The following is a 15,788-nucleotide window of genomic DNA, read 5'->3' as shown; positions in this document are numbered from 1 at the left end:
CTCCGAGGCGTGGAGAATCGGCGCCACTTGCGCCGGCGCGTTTGGCGCGGCGCCGGTCGCTGTCGGGCCGCCAATTCTCTGGCCCGAACAGAAACGGCAGAGTCCGCCCGTGGCCGTTCATACCTGGTCGCTGCCGGCGGGAACTCTGCACGAAGGGTCTGGGGGGGGGGGGCCTCTTTCCCCACCCCACCCCCCCCACGCCTACTTTGCTGCGTGGCCGGCCCCCGAACCCCCACGCCATGTTGCATCGGGGCCGGCGCGCTGAAGAAGTCCCCCGCGCATGTGTGGGTTGGCGCGGCCCAACTGCGCATGCGCGGGTTGGCACGGTGCCCATTTGGCGCCGGGCAGGGAGGCTGGAGCGGCGTGAACCGCTCCAGCGCCGTGCTGGCCCCTATGGGGGCCAGATTCGGTAGTCCCCGCTCCCGTTTCACGCCATCGTGAAACGCGGGGGCCTACACGACGGCGCAAACACGGAGTCTCCATTTTGGAGAATCGCGCCCAATGTGTTTAATCCTGCGTTAGTAATAAAGTTAAATATAAAAAAATACCTATTAGTCAGTGGAATCCTTCCTGAAGCGAAGTATCCTTTCCTCCCAGTTTTAGAAAACCAAATGGTATCCTAAGAAACGTTGGGATGTGGTCTTGGGGACTTCATTAAAAACGCTTGGCTAGTCCTGGAGCCTCGAGGAACGCACAACGTCCGAGGGAACTGGCCAGGAATTGCAAGTGTTCGAATGGCTGGGAGGAGGGGGCACGAGGTGATTGGTGGACTGGATTTGTTTATTGTCACGTGTACCGAGGGACAGTGAAAAGTATTTTTCTGCGGGCAGCTCAACAGATCATTAAGTACATGGGAAGAAAAGGAAAAGAAAATACATAATAGGGACGCGGAGGGTCGCGGGCTGGATGGATCTTTCTCAGTGTCTGCCTTTCTCCGTCAGAACCCAACCCCGTGATACAGCTCTTGGGGGTTTTGAAGAGAGACAACACAGAATCCCAGAAAGGCAGCAGCCAATGAATGGGGAACAATCGGCCTGCACATCAGGCTGCAACAAATCCCAGACAGAAAACAAAACAAAAAAACCAACTAAACAAAACAAAAGCTTTCATCGCCAGCAGCAAAGATTCCAGCTATTGTTCATTGAGTCTTGAGGAAGTTGTTGGCTCAATGCTGCGTACGTGCACACTGCTGGCTTTCACATTCTGGGTCTCACCAGCCTCGCGTTACACCCTTCACTCCTGCTCCGATTCAGTCAGCGAGAACAGGCAGCCCGAGGAAAGTCAACTCCAAACAAGGGCACAGTGTGCCCAAGAGCAATTCACCCCTCCCAAGACAGGTCAGTCGGCAGAGACAGGATGGGCAGGCAAACGAGCAGTGCGTAGCTCAATGGCTCACTTGTTAAAGTGGGTGACATATTATCAAGCTACCCACTCTTGCTCACAAGGAATTGGATGAGAGCCACTGCTGAGGAGACAGCCGCAGAATATCCAGAAACACGCCGTCGAAATATTTACGGGAAGTTAATTTATTTTAACTCCCGCCCATCTTCCCCCGGTGATGGAATCCTCATTGAAGTGTGAACATTGCACCTTGCCTGATTCACCCAAACACTGCCTAATCTGCAGAACACACCTAGCCCATTGCAAACACATCCAGACAGCCCATTGCAGTCTGCAGATTAGGTATCACCTCATCACCAGCTCGTGCTTTAACCCATCTTCTCTCCCAAGCGTTCTGGGTGGCTCAATCAGGCCTGGCAGCCTTCGCTCTACCCCCTGGATTTGCACAAAGCTCGAGGAAGCGACAGGAACTATGTTAACGCAGTTAAGGCTAGTACCCTCTGAAAATAGGGAAACATCATCAGTTCGAGTGGTTCCTGGATCATTTCCTCCCTCCCCCAGATCATTCTGCACAAGCAACTCCAAACACCAGAGGGCAGTTCACCGAGACGGAGCTGAATCAGTCCGGACAGCTGATCTACTCTGCCGCAAAGCTCCCAGCTAACTTTAAACGCCAGCTCATCTGTTCTGTTTACAACCAGTCTTTAAAAGATACAATTATTTCATGGGACAGGATGTGGGTGTTGCTGGCGAGGCAAGTGGTGGTGAGCTGCCTTCTTGAACCACTACAGTCCATGTGGTGTAGGTACACCTACAATGCTGCTAGGGAGGAGTTCCAGGATTTTGACCAAAATAGTTTCAGGCCAGGATGGTGAGTGACTTGGAGGGGAACTTGGCGATGTTCTCAGGTATCTGCTGCCTCGTCCTTCTAGATCATAGAACCCCTACAGTGCAGAAGGAGGCCATTCAGCCCATCGAGTCTACACCAACCCTTTGAATGGGCACTCTGCTCATTGACAAGAGACCATCCTGCCCTATCTTTGTTGCCCCACAACCTAACCTGCACATCCCTGGACATTAAAAGGGTCAATTTATCATGACCAATCCACCTAACCCACACATCTTTGGACTGTGGGAAGAAGCCGGAGCACCCGGAGGAAATCCTCACAGACACAGGGAGAACGTACAAGCTCCACACAACAGTCCCTGGAGGCCGGAATGGAACCTGGGTCTCTGGCGCTGTGAGGCAGCAGTGCTAACCACTGTGCCGCTATGGTGGGTTTGGAAGGTGCTGCCTTGGGAACCTTGTAGATGACCCACACTGTATCAACGGTGGAGGGAGGGAATGTTTGAGGTGCTGGTTTGGGTGCCAATCAAGCGGGGCTGCTTTGTCCTGGATGGCGTCGAGTTTCTTTGAGTATTGCTGCACTGATCCCGGTGAGTGGACTATTCCAGCACACTCCCGACTTGTGCCTTGTAGATGTTGACATGCTTTGGGGAGTCAGGAGGCACGCTATGCACCCCAGGATTTGCAGCCAGTGACCTGCTCTTGTAGCCATGGACGTTTTTATATCCACAACCTAGCAGATAGAGCATCTGTTATCTCAGCCGAAAGCATGCACCTCCAACAGTGCAGCACCCCTCAGTACTGCAGGGGAGTGTTTAGTCTGCATTTTTGCATTGGAACCCTGGAGTGGGACTTGCAACAGGATTAGAGTGACCGATGCGACAAACGGAGCCCAGTAACCCGGAGAGGAAGTGGACACCACTGCCCCTTAACGAACCCCACCAGCCCTGGCTTCACCTCCTGCCACAACTGCCCAAAACTGGCAGAGGTGAGTGGCGCCCGGCACCCAATCCCACCACTGTGCCTCCATATGACTCTGGCAAACACTTTTGTCTTCCTCCACTCGTATTTAGAACGATTACTCTCCACCCACAACCTCCTTGCTCCCACAGCTTCTGCACAGACCAATCCCCATTTGCACCTTTTTGCCCTCGCCCCTGTTAATTAACTACCCTCCAACGCGCCCCGAAGCCACTCCATTCCTGCCCACGTTTTTTTTTTTTTTTTTTTTAATTTTTAAAAAAAAGTTTAGGTTACCCAATTATTTTTCCAATTAAGGGGCAATTTAGCGTGGCCAATCACCTACTCTGCACATTTTTTGGGTTGTGGGGGCGAAACCCAGCAGACACGGGAGAATGTGCAAACTCCACACGGACAGGACCCAGAGCCGGGATCGAACCTGGGACCTCAGCGCCGTGAGGCAGTTGTGCTAACCACTAGGCCACCGTGCTGCCCTATCATCCTGCCCACGTTAACAGCTACTCTGACCTTGGCGTACCGGTGGTGTCTCTGCGGAATGGATCACAAACACGGTCAAATTGCTGACTGAAGCTCTCCATTCTATCCACATCCTTTAATCCCCACAACTTGGTTGCAATTTATTTGTCAAATTGCTTATCTTCCTCGACTTGGGTTGGAAGGGTTCTTTCTTGTTCGCTCCCTCCTCCCCCTTTTTTTTGTTTTTGCCGTTATCATTTTTGATCCATGGATGATTGATGGACATGTATCCAGAGAGGGATGATGAATCAGAAGTCACAGCGTGTGAATATTCTGCTAGAATATTCTGACCGCAGATTTTCTGGCACCAGAGAGATGGAGTGGTACTCGGTTCAAAATGAATTGGCCACGAGGTCGTGCTCTGCCCATTTACAGGTGACAATTGGGTTCTAACCCAGTGGGATGGTCCTCAAGAGCCCTCGAGTAGCAGTCGAGTCCAAGACAGACAAAGAAAAGGATCTCACTCGCTCCAGAAAGGCTGCGTGTTATATTTCTGAAGTTGCAGAGAACACGAACGAATGAATCTGCAGGGAAACCATTACAGGTTGCGAAACAAAACAAGGACCAGCTCTCTCTGTCCTTCTCTCAAGGCTGAGAGCATTGTATGCCTGAAACTACAGACACGTGAATGAATCTGCAGTAAAAACCTCGAACTGAAAACAGTGGTGCTAAAAACCACCATCCCTTTTACTGATAGAACAGAGACACAGTACTGTACAGGCCCTTCGGCCCACGATGTTGTTCCGACCATTTATCTTAATCCAAGATCAACCTAACCTACACCCCTTCAATTTACTGCTGTCCATGTGCCTGTCCAAGAGTCGCTTAAATGTCCTAATGACTCTGACTCCACCACCTCTGCTGGCAGTGCATTTCCACACACCAACCACTCTCTGTGTAAAGAACCTACCCCTGACATCTCCCCCTATACCTTCCTCCAGTCACCTTAAAATTAGTCTCCTCGTGACAGCCATTATCACCCTGAGGAAAAGTCCTGGCTATCCACTCTATCCATGCCCTCTAATCACCTTGTACACCTCGATCAAGTCACCTCTCTGCCTTCTTCGCCTCCAGTGAGAAAAACCCTAGCTCCATCAACCTTTCTTCACAAGACATGCCTCCAGTCCAGGCAGCATCCTGGTAAATCGCCTCTGCACCCTCTCCAAGCATCCACGTCCTTCCTATAATGAGGCGACCAGAACTGGACACAATATTCCAAGTGTGGTCGACCAGGGTTTTATAAAGCTGCAGTAAAACCTCGCAGCTCTTAATCTCAATCCCCCTGTTAAGAAAGCAAACATCATCTGCTTCTTAACAACCCTATCAACCTGGGTGGCAACTTTGGAGGATCTAATGTACGTGGACCCCAAGATCCCTCTGTTCCTCAACACTTCCAAGAATCCTGCCTTTAGCCCTGTATTCAGCATTCACAATTCAACCTTCCAAATGAATCACTTCACATGTTATCTAGGTGAACTCCATCTGCACTTCTCAGCCCAGCTCTGCATCCTGTCAATGTCCTGTTGTAACCTGCAACAACTCAACACTATCTACAAACTCCACCAACCTTAGTGCCACCAGCAAAACTTACTAACCACCATTCCACTCCTCATCCAAGTTATTTATAAAACCACAAAGAGCAGATGGTCCCAGAACAGATCCCTGCGGGACACCACTGGTCACCGACCTCCAGGCGGAATACTTTCCATCCGCTACCACTCACCGTCTTCTTTCGCCAGCCAATTCTGTATCCAGACAGCCAAATTTCCCTGCCCATCCCATGCCCCCTAACTTTAGAATGAACCTACCATGAGGAACTTACCAAATGCCTTGCTGAAATCATCCCACCACATTTACACTGCCGACCTTCAATGTGTCTCGTCACCATCCTCAAAGAATTCATTGTTTGTTTTATTTTAGAGTACCAATTAATTTTTTTTCCAATTAAGGGGCAATTTTAGCGTGGCCAACTCCATCTAACGTACACAATCTTTGGATTGTGGGGGTGCAAACCCAAGCAAACACGGGGATGGAATGTGCAAACTCCACACGGACAGTGACCCAGAGCTGGAATCAAACCTGGGACCTCGGCGCGTGAGGCCGCAGTGGTTAACCCACTGCGCACCCTGTGCTGCCCCCAAGAATTCACGAGGCTTGTGAGCCATGACCTGCCCCTCACAAAGCCATGCTGACTATCTTTAATCAAACTATGTTTTTTCTAAATATTCATAAATCAATATCCGAATCCTTTCCAGTATTTTGTCACCACAGCGTAAGACTGACTGGTCTGTAATCCCCAGGTTTTTTTTTCTTATTCTTATTTCTTACACAAGTGTTGAAAGCCTTGGGGTTTTCCCTAATCCTCCCGCCAGGGCTTTTTCATGCCCCCTTCTAGCTCTCCTCAGTCCATTTTTGAGTTCCTTCCCAGCTACCTTGTAACCCTCTAGAGCAGAGTCAGATCCTTGCTTCCTAAACCTTACGTAAGCTTCCTTCTTCCTCTTGACTAGAAGCTCCACTTGTCGGGCAGCACGGTAGCATCACAGCTCCAGGGTCCCAGGTTCGATTCCCGGCTTGGGTCACTGTCTGTGCGGAGTCCTGCAGTTCTCCCCTTTTGTGTGTGGGTTTCTCCGGGTACTCCGGTTTCCTCCCACAGTCCAAAGATGTACAGGTTAGGTGGATTGGCCATGATAACATTGCCCTTAGTGTCCAAAATTGGCCTTAGTGTTGGGTGAGGTTATGGGGTTTTGGGAATAGGGTAGGGTGGGAATATGGGATGGGATAGGGTTAGGGAAGAGGTGTGGGCTTGGTATGGGTGCTCTTTCGAAGAGCCGGTGCAGACTCGATGGGGCCGAATGGCCTCCTTCTGCACTGTATCTTCTTTGATTCTTGTCATCCAAGGTTCCTTCACCTTACCATTCCTTCCTCGTCTCAGTGGGACAAAACTATTCATCACTCGCAGCAAGTGCTCCTTAAACAATCCCCACATTACTGTTGTGCCTTTCCCCAAGAACAATTATTCGCATTTTATGCTCCTCAGCTCCTGTCTAACAGCAGTATAATTTCCCGTCTCCCCCCCCAATTAAATACCTTCCCACACTGTATGTCCTCTCCTTCTCCTTGACTATGGTAAAGGTCAAGGAGTTGTGGTCACTGTCACCAAAATGCTCTCACCCCGAGACATCTGACACCTGGTCTGGTTTGTTGCCAAGTACCAAATCCAATATGGCCTCCCCCCTAGTTGGCCAGCTACATATTGAGTCAGGAATCCTTCCTGTACACGCCTGACAAAATCTGCTCCATCCAAACTATTTGCAGTAAGGAGGTTCCAGTCAATATTAGGGAAGTTGAAGTCGCCCATGACAACAATTCTGTTACTTCTGCACTTTTCCAGATCTGCCCGCCCAATCTGTTCCTCTATCTCTCTGCTGCTATTGGGGGGGTCTATAGAAAACCTCCCAATAAAGTGACTGCTCTTTCTTGTTTCTGACTTCCACCCATACGGACTCAGTAGACAAACCCTCCTCGACTACCTCCTTTTCTGCAGCTGTGACGCACTCCCCGAATTAACAGTGCCACCATCCCTCCTCTTTTACCTCCCTCCCTATCTTCTTAAAACATCTAACCCCGGAGCATCTAACAACCATTCCTGCCACTGTGAAATCCATGTCTCCGAAATGGCCACAGCATTGTAGTTCCAAGTACTGATCCATGCTCTAAGTTCATCTCCCTTATTCCTGACACTCCTTGCATTGAAACAGACCACACTTTAACCCATTTCACTGAGTGCAACTTTGCCCTATCAACAGTCTATCCTGCTTTTATAGACTCGCTGAATACTATTTCTGCCTGTTCAACAGCTACCCTATCCTCTGATACATAACTCTGGTTCCCATCCCCCTGCCAAACTAGTCTAACCCTCCCGAAGAGCTCTAGCGAACCTCCTACCCAGATATGGTGCTCCTCCATTTTAGGTGCAATCCATCCTCATGTGCAGGCCCCACCTTGCCAGAAGGTATCCAATGATCCACATATCTGAAGCCTTCCCTCCTGCACATCGTAGTTAGTCCAAGTACTGATCCATGCTCTAAGTTCATCATTAAAGATGGTTTTTCTTTTTTAAAAAGAAATTTAGAGTACCCAACTCATTTTTTCAATTAAGGGGCAATTTAGCGTGGCCAATCCACCCACCCTGCACATCTTTGGGTAGTGGGAGGCGAAAACTCACGCAGGACACGGGGATAATGTGCAAACTCCACACAGACCGTGGCCAAAGCCGGGATTCGAACCTGGGACCTCGGCGCCGTGAGGCTGCAGTGCTAGCCACTGCGCCACCGTGTTGCCCTACTGATGATTTTCACCTCTCTGTGTGTATATAGGGGAGCAAGTGGAGAATTAGGAATTAAGATCATAGTTAACCAGTTGTATTTGCCGCATATTCGTTATTGTGATAAACAAACAGTAATTGTGTTTAAACTTACAACCTGGTGACTGTAATTATTGGGCGGGCCAAGGGCCAAAGGTTTTGGGCATTCTTCTAAGAATTATTGGTTACTTCACTTGTGTAGCAACTCCACATCAAGTGGGGCTGGACTTGATCGCACGCAAGCCCAGGTTGTCGCAACATAATTTGGGGGCTCAGTTCTGGGATCTTTGAAATGGTAGATGGTGAAGTTTGGATTGCAGTATAAATTAAAAAGAGACAACCAGGTTTGTAGCAATAGAACAGGATGGCTCTGGAAGCTGCTAAGGGTTTCTTCAGGTGGACGACTTGTCTCTGGTTATTCAAAAAGACAATTAGTTGAATTAGCAAATAGACATACCAGCTAAAGCTAGGAAGATAGAGATAACAGAAGCAATCGCTTAGCGTTTAAATCTGAAAGAGATGCAAGAAAAACAGGAGAGGCACACAAGTAGTGTAGCATCAAAGATGTTTTCTGGTGGGGATATTGAGCTGGAGAGAAATCGATTGTAGTCCGAGCATGAAAGGAAATTAGAAATAGAAAAAGAAATGGAGATGGAAACAAGAAGACTGAATTAGAGAGAGAAGGAAGCAAAAGAGAGTTACAGCTTAAGGCACTGAAATTAGAGGGGAGCTTAATGTTAGAACGGAATCCAATGGTGATATGTTCAAATTTATACAGGCCCACCCAAAATTTGAAGCGAAGCACTTCTGTTGATGCAATTCAGGGACAGGACACACACAAGGTGACTCCCCGCTAGAAAACTGATACCTCTCTCTTCTGATACCATAGAATGTACGGTGCAGAAGGAGGCATTTGGCCCATCGAGTCTGCACCAGCTCTTGGAAAGAGCACCCTACTTAAGCCCACACCTCCACCCTATCCCCATAACCCAGTAACCTCACCCAACACTAAGGGCAATTTAGCATGGCCAATCCACTAACCTGCACATCTTTGGACTGTGGGAGGAAACCGGGAGGCACCCGGAGGAACCCACGCAGACACGGGGAGAACATGTAGACTCCGCACAATCAGTGGACCCAGCGGGGATCGAAACCTGGGACCCTGGAGCCGTGGAGCCAACTGTGCTAACCACTGTGCTGCCCCTTTTCTGGCGCCACACAGTATAAAAGTCTTTAAAATCTAATAATTTAGCGAAATGAACTTTACTCTTCCGAGACACTCAGGAGGGACAAAAAATAGAAGGATTCAGGCTGAAATTTGTAGATTCGGAAACAATGCAGGATGATTCTGGAAGTAAAATAGTGGGGGTGGCACTCCTTTTCCAACCACTCCACTAACAGCAGAGGGATCTCGTTCAATTTTGGCTATGGAACGAATTTGGGGGTAGATCTTAAAAGATCGATTGAAGAGACCTTGGCCCCTATTCACTGCCTTAGCACGAGTAAGGACCGTCTAGGCTCATGGCACCCACATTCAAGTTATCGAGATGGCGTGAACAGACCACACCTTCCATGTGAAGGCCTCACGGTAGCATGGTTGTTAGCATCAATGCTTCACAGCTCCAGGGTCCCAGGTTCGATTCCCGGCTGGGTCACTGTCTGTGTGAGTCTGCACGTCCTCCCCGTGTGTGCGTGGGTTTCCTCCGGGTGCTCCGGTTTTCCTCCCACAGTCCAAAGATGTGCGGGTTAGGTGGATTGGCCATGCTAATTGCCCGTAGTGTAAGGTAATGGGGGGATTGTTGGGTATGGGTATACGGGTTACGTGGGTTTAAGTGGGGTGATCATTGTTCGGCACAACATCGAGGGCGAAGGGCCTGTTCTGTTGCTGTACTGTTCTATGTTCTATTAGAAACTCAACCAATAAATCCACTCAGTCTCTACCAAAACCATAGAGACTGGCTCAGTTAGAGACTGAAATACGGTGCATGTTGCGGAAACAAGGGAAACAGCTGTGGTCCACAGAACATCAAAGACAGTTTGGGAGATTAAAGCAATGTTAGTGGGTGAACCCTGGACTTTTCCAGAACTTTATAATGGGAGAGACTGAGCGAGTGAGACAGACTGAGCGAGAGACAGAGATAGAGGTACAGAGCGAGAGAGAGAGAGATAGTGAGAGAGGTACAGTGAGACAGATAGAGAGATAGAGAGAGAGAGACACACACACTTCCCCTCCAGAAAGTCAGTGAGTGCTGTATTTCTGAAACTAGAGAGGAGGAATCTCGAGAGGAAACCGGCCCCCCCCCCACGGTAGGTCCATTTGCACACACTCTGCACATCCCGCTGTGCGCTCACACGCACATCTGCACACCCCCCTTATGCGCAGCCCCCACCGTGCACACAAACTGCAACCCCCGCCGTACGCTCACGCTGCACCCGTCTCGTGCGTAGATGCCTGCAACTATCCACCGTGCCCTCACACTGCACCAACCTGCCATCATGCTGCACCCCTGCCCTGCGCTCTAACGTCGTTCCGCTGCACCACCCCCACCCTCCGTGTGCTCACTCTGCACCCTCACCGTATCCCCCGCACTCACAGCTGTCTCCCTCCCTCCCCCGTATAGCATGCTCTCCGCCGCTGCCCCCCACACCAAACAGGCACGCTCTTCAGTCCCACGTAAGCGTACACGCCGCCCGCACATCTTTTCCACCTCCCACACACATGCTCCTTTGACCCCCACCACCCCCTGTACACACACACCCTCCCCAACTCCACTCTGCCAACCCTCCTCTAAAACACGCACTGACTGATGAACTGGTCTGGGTGCATTGAACGTTTTATTGTAGCCATGATGTGGAGATGCCGGCGTTGGACTGGGGTGAGCACAGTAAGAAGTCTCACAACACCAGGTTAAAGGCAACAGTTTGTTCAAATCACTAGCTTTCCCGGAGCGCACCCGAGGAAGTAGTGGCTCTGAAGAACTAGCGTTTTGAAACCAACCTCTTGGACATTAACCTGGTGTTGTAAGTTTTATTGTAGATCACAGAGAGATTCAATATGAAGAGAGTCTGGAAAACAAACTACCTGCAAACTAGGTGGGTTGTGTGGAATGTACTGCCAGCAGAGGTGGTGGAGTCAGTGGTCATTAGGGACATTTAAGCGACAGACACATGGACAGCAGTAAATCGAAGGGGGTGGAGGTTAGGTTGATCTTAGATTAGGATAAATGGTCGGCACAACATTGTGGGCTGAAGGGCCTGTACTGTGCTGTACTGTTCAATGTTCTACGGTGAGGCCTGTGTGAACACGTTACCTGCAGAGCTGCCAGCTCGGTCAACAATCGCAGGCTTTGTGAGGTGTCCCCAAGTCCTGGCTTTTGGCAGCCGGAGCAAACACAAGAATGCTCCAGGCTGCACACTCACCCCCCCCCCCCCAAACCACCTTACATCCACCCTGCACTTACCCAAACCTCCACCCCATCCCACCTCCATGCTGGTGAGCTGCCTTCTTGAACTGCTGCAGTGCCCACGGCATGGGTGCACCAGCAGTGCTGTTGGGGGGGGGGGGGGGGGGGGAATTTCAAGATTTTGACAACCGCAATACAGTTTCAAGTCAGGACGGCGGTGACTTGGGCGGGGAACTTGCAGGGGGAGGGGCGGGGGGGGGCCTCGTCCTTCCAGCTGGCAGAAGCAAGGAATAGAAGGCTGTTTCAGCATGCAAGCAAGTTCTACACCTCCAGTTTGAGGCAGCAGCTCACAACTACTACCTTCGAAGTCAACAAAAATCCAGCAACACCCAGATCCGATCCCATGGAAGGATCAGGAAAAAAATAATCTTCAAACAATTCAAAAAAGCTGGCTCTCTAGAAATCCATGGGATTATATATTAAGTTTCTCGCTGAATTATTTGTTACAACCTTTTGAGTAAACGTTAAATTTCCTCTCCCCGACATTCCACTATGACTGAGCCATGGTCCCACCTCCCATTTTACAGATGGGGATCACATTAGCTACTCTTCCCTTCAATCAGATATCGAGTAGTCAATTTGCTTTATCTCCATCTTTTTTTAATAGGCGCAGATGCAATTTACCCAGGCCAGGGGTTTGCATCCTTCCAGGACACATCAATTAACTCTCCCCAACTCAAACATAACAGATATATTATCTTGATGTCTCGTAAATGTCACTTTCCCTGGCAAATGGCAGAGAAATGCAGTTACTAATATTTAATTTTTAATAATTTTTATTGTAACAAATAGGCTGACATTAACACAGCAATGAGGTTACTGTTAAAATCCCCCACGTTCCGGCGCCTGTTCGGGTACACCGAGAGGGAATTCAGAATGTCCAAATTACCTAACAAGCACGTCTTTCGGGACTTGTGGGAGGAAACGGGAGCACCCGGAGGAAACACAACTGCAGACGCGGGAGAACGTGCAGACTCCGCACCGACAGTGGCCCAAGCCGGGAATCGAACCTGGCACCCGGGTGCTGTGAAGTCATAGTGCCAACCACTGTGCTACTCATTTCTGCCATTACCTGCAGCTTTACTCCCCATTCGTGGCCTTGATTGCTGCCCCAGATTTCTCCCTTCACAATTCTGGAATTGTTGCCTACGAACCGTGCAAGCGGGTGTGGGAGATAGGAATGCAAATCTGGAGGTGACCTTTGAGCACAGGACAGGCACCATTCTGGAGGGAGGCAGGAGGATTGGGTTGTCACTGGCCGGTCAAGGACCCTTTTGGAGCTTCAGAAGAGCACAGGGAGGGGTTGTCACACAAGTCGCGAGAGTCACCCACTGCTTAATGGGTCAGGAAATAAACGAAGCCTGCGATAAGGAGCGGTGACAGAGGCGGAAACGGTGCCAAACCACAGTTAGGAGGATATTTATTATGGGGAACAGAAAACAAAGAGAGTTAATTTAATACTTGGCTACAGTAAGACGCCAGGTGAGACTGAGAGGAGTGGAGGCTCAGTTCAATTTTGAAAACAATCCAGGCTGCCATTTGAGTGCCAAGACCGAGGGAGTGCTACACAGTCATCGCTCAAAATGAGATGTTAAAAGAAGGTCCCACCTGCTCTCCTGGGTGTGTGCGTGTATGTATGTACAGATGATCCCATGGGCACTGCTTTGAAGAACAGCAGGGGAGCTCTCCCCAGTGGCCTGGCCAGTATTTATCCCATAACCAACATCACAAAAACAGATAACCTGCCGATTATTACACCTATGTCTGACTGGCGGCCGTGTTTGCTACATTAGGGACAGGGATTACATCTCATTGTAAGGTCTATTAGGAGGTTCGGAGTTGCTATTAAAATGAAAGTCTTTCTTTGGACAGAACGAACACAAGGTCTGATTAAACCATTGATGAAAAGCGGTCAAAACACACTTGACCGTGGATTAGAATTCGCTCCAGCGTCAACCAATTCTGCAGCCGACTTTGACAGTCAACGTCATACCAATGGGGAACGTCCCCAGTTAGGCTCTCTGTACACAAACCCACATTAGGGAATCACCGAGTATTGGTCTAAGAGCTGGAACCCTGGACGATGACTCTGCTCCATCACCCTCAAGGTGAGCAAGCTGACTGCAGAATCCCAATATTCCATTGGGTCAGATGCACCAGCTGGTCTCCGAGGTCTCTACCATATCAAAAAGTGTTACAACTGAACCCGGCGCAATTTTGGCAGAGATTTGAAAGATCTCTCGTGCCTCTTTTACGGAAAGATAGGATACCATTCGGCCCTTCGATCCTGCTCAGCCATTCATTAAAATCATGACGGATCATCCAACTCAGTAACCTGTTCCTGCTTCCCCCCCCCCCACCCCCGAAAATTCTTTGATCCGTTTAGCCCCAAAAGCGACATCCAACTGCTTCTTGAAAGCGTACAATGTTTTGGCCTCAACTGCCTTCTGTGACACAGGCCCACCACTCCGAGTGAAGGCATTTTCTCCTCATCTCAGTCCTAAAGTCCTCAGACTGGACTCCCACCACCATCATAGAACATAGAACAGTACAGCACAGAACAGGCCCTTCGGCCCTCAATGTTGTGCCGAGCCACGATCACCCTACTCAAACCCACGTATCCACCCTATACCCGTAATCCAACAACCCCCCCCTTAACCTTACATTTATTAGGACACTATGGGCAATTTAGCAGGGCCAATCCACCTAACCCGCACATCTTTGGACTGTGGGAGGAAACCGGAGCACCCGGAGGAAACCCACGCACACAGGGGGAGGACGTGCAGACTCCACACAGACAGTGACCCAGCCGGGAATCGAACCTGGGACCCTGGAGCTGTGAAGCATTTATGCTAACCACCATGCTACCCTGCTGCCCCAGAAATATCTTTCATGCATCTACACCGTCCAGTCATACTCAAATTTTATAGGTGGAGATTCTTCCCCCCCCCCCCCCCCCATCCCAATCTTTTGAACTCCAATGAATACTTGGCAGCACGGCGACACAGTGGTTAGCACTGGTACCTTGCAGCTCCATGGACCCGGGTTAAATACCGGCCTCGGGCGACAGTCTCAATCCTGCCATCCCAGGAATCAGTCCGATAAACCTTCGCTGCACTCGCTCCGTAGCGAGATCGTCCTTCCTCAGCAAAGGAGACCAAAAGTGCCTACAATATTCCAGGCCTGGCCTCTCCAAGGCCATGCATTATTGCGGAAAGACATCCTGTACTTGAATACCAGCAACCCTATTCAGGGCAAAGTGAAGTAACACATGCCAAATTTAAAGAAAAACAGAGGGGTGGGTGTGTTACTCACACGCAACCATGACACAAATAGGATGCCCCAGCTCAAAAAGAAATAGGATCCAAAGGAAATGTTTACAACGATGAGTTACCTGGTGAAATAACTGACATCATTCAACCATTCTGACATCACAGCAAATCCCCCAGCCCCTAGTCTTTCTGTGCATCATCGAGAGCAAGGGTACACTTCATAAAAAAAAACGATTATACAACCTTTCGCAAAGTATAGTGGAAATGGAGAATATTCTTATTCCGAATAAGTGTTCCAAACTCATTTTTGCACCAACGCCAGCATATCTCCACAAGCTATGAGAAAGGCTTATCCGTGTGCTGGGTGGCACTCTAGCACAGTGGTTTGCAATATGTTTCACAGCGGCAGGGTCCCAGGTTCGATTCCCGGCTTGGGTCACTGTCTGTGCGGAGTCTGCATGTTCGCCCCCGTTTCCTCCCACAAAAGTCCTGAATTCTCTCCCAGTGTACCCGAACCAGGCCCCAGAGTGTGGCCACTAGGGGATTTTGGCAGGAATTTCATGCAGTAAAAGATTATTACTGTGAACGTTTCTACCTTAAGGCAGAGGCTGAAGTCAAGAGGTGGTGAATTCCAGAGCTTGGGACTGAAGCAGCTGAAGGCTCAGCCACCAAGAGCGGTGTGATTAAAAATCAGAAAATGCTCAAGAACCAGGGCAAAACAAGGGCACAAGAGATCCCAAAGAGCATGGAGGGATTTAATAATTAAACTTTGCCAGGTCAAGAGTTACCGAGCACAGGGCGATGTGGAATACAGTGAATGCCGGGACAATAGCAGCAGAGTTGTCTAGGAGTTCACTTTTTAAAAATGGGATTCAGGATGAGAGGCCTCCTCCCCTGCCTGGGTCACCCTCGCCGGTTTCAAAGTCACAGCTGAAGTATCCATTGTTGGCGGCATCACTTTCTGCTCCTGAACACACTTAGCCCTGGGGTGATACGGTGACAGT

The 15,788-nt window shown here is 49.6% G+C and overlaps 1 protein-coding gene across 1 annotated transcript in view; it reads right to left on the bottom strand.

Moving 5' to 3' along the window:
- Positions 1 to 14,859, bottom strand: part of LOC119956433 (beta-1,4-mannosyl-glycoprotein 4-beta-N-acetylglucosaminyltransferase-like) — a 36,082-nt gene extending 21,223 nt beyond the window's left edge. The window contains exon 1 of the mRNA XM_038783650.1: positions 14,828 to 14,859. The gene's annotated coding sequence lies outside the window, so the exon portion shown is untranslated. The remainder of the gene's footprint in view (positions 1 to 14,827) is intronic.
- Between the last annotated feature and the right edge of the window lie 929 nt (positions 14,860 to 15,788).

Source organism: Scyliorhinus canicula, chromosome 23 (assembly GCF_902713615.1).
Source record: "Scyliorhinus canicula chromosome 23, sScyCan1.1, whole genome shotgun sequence".
Lineage (NCBI taxonomy): Eukaryota > Metazoa > Chordata > Chondrichthyes > Carcharhiniformes > Scyliorhinidae > Scyliorhinus > Scyliorhinus canicula.
Note: the sequence above shows the minus strand (reverse complement) of the source record. Positions and strands in the feature narration are given on the sequence as shown.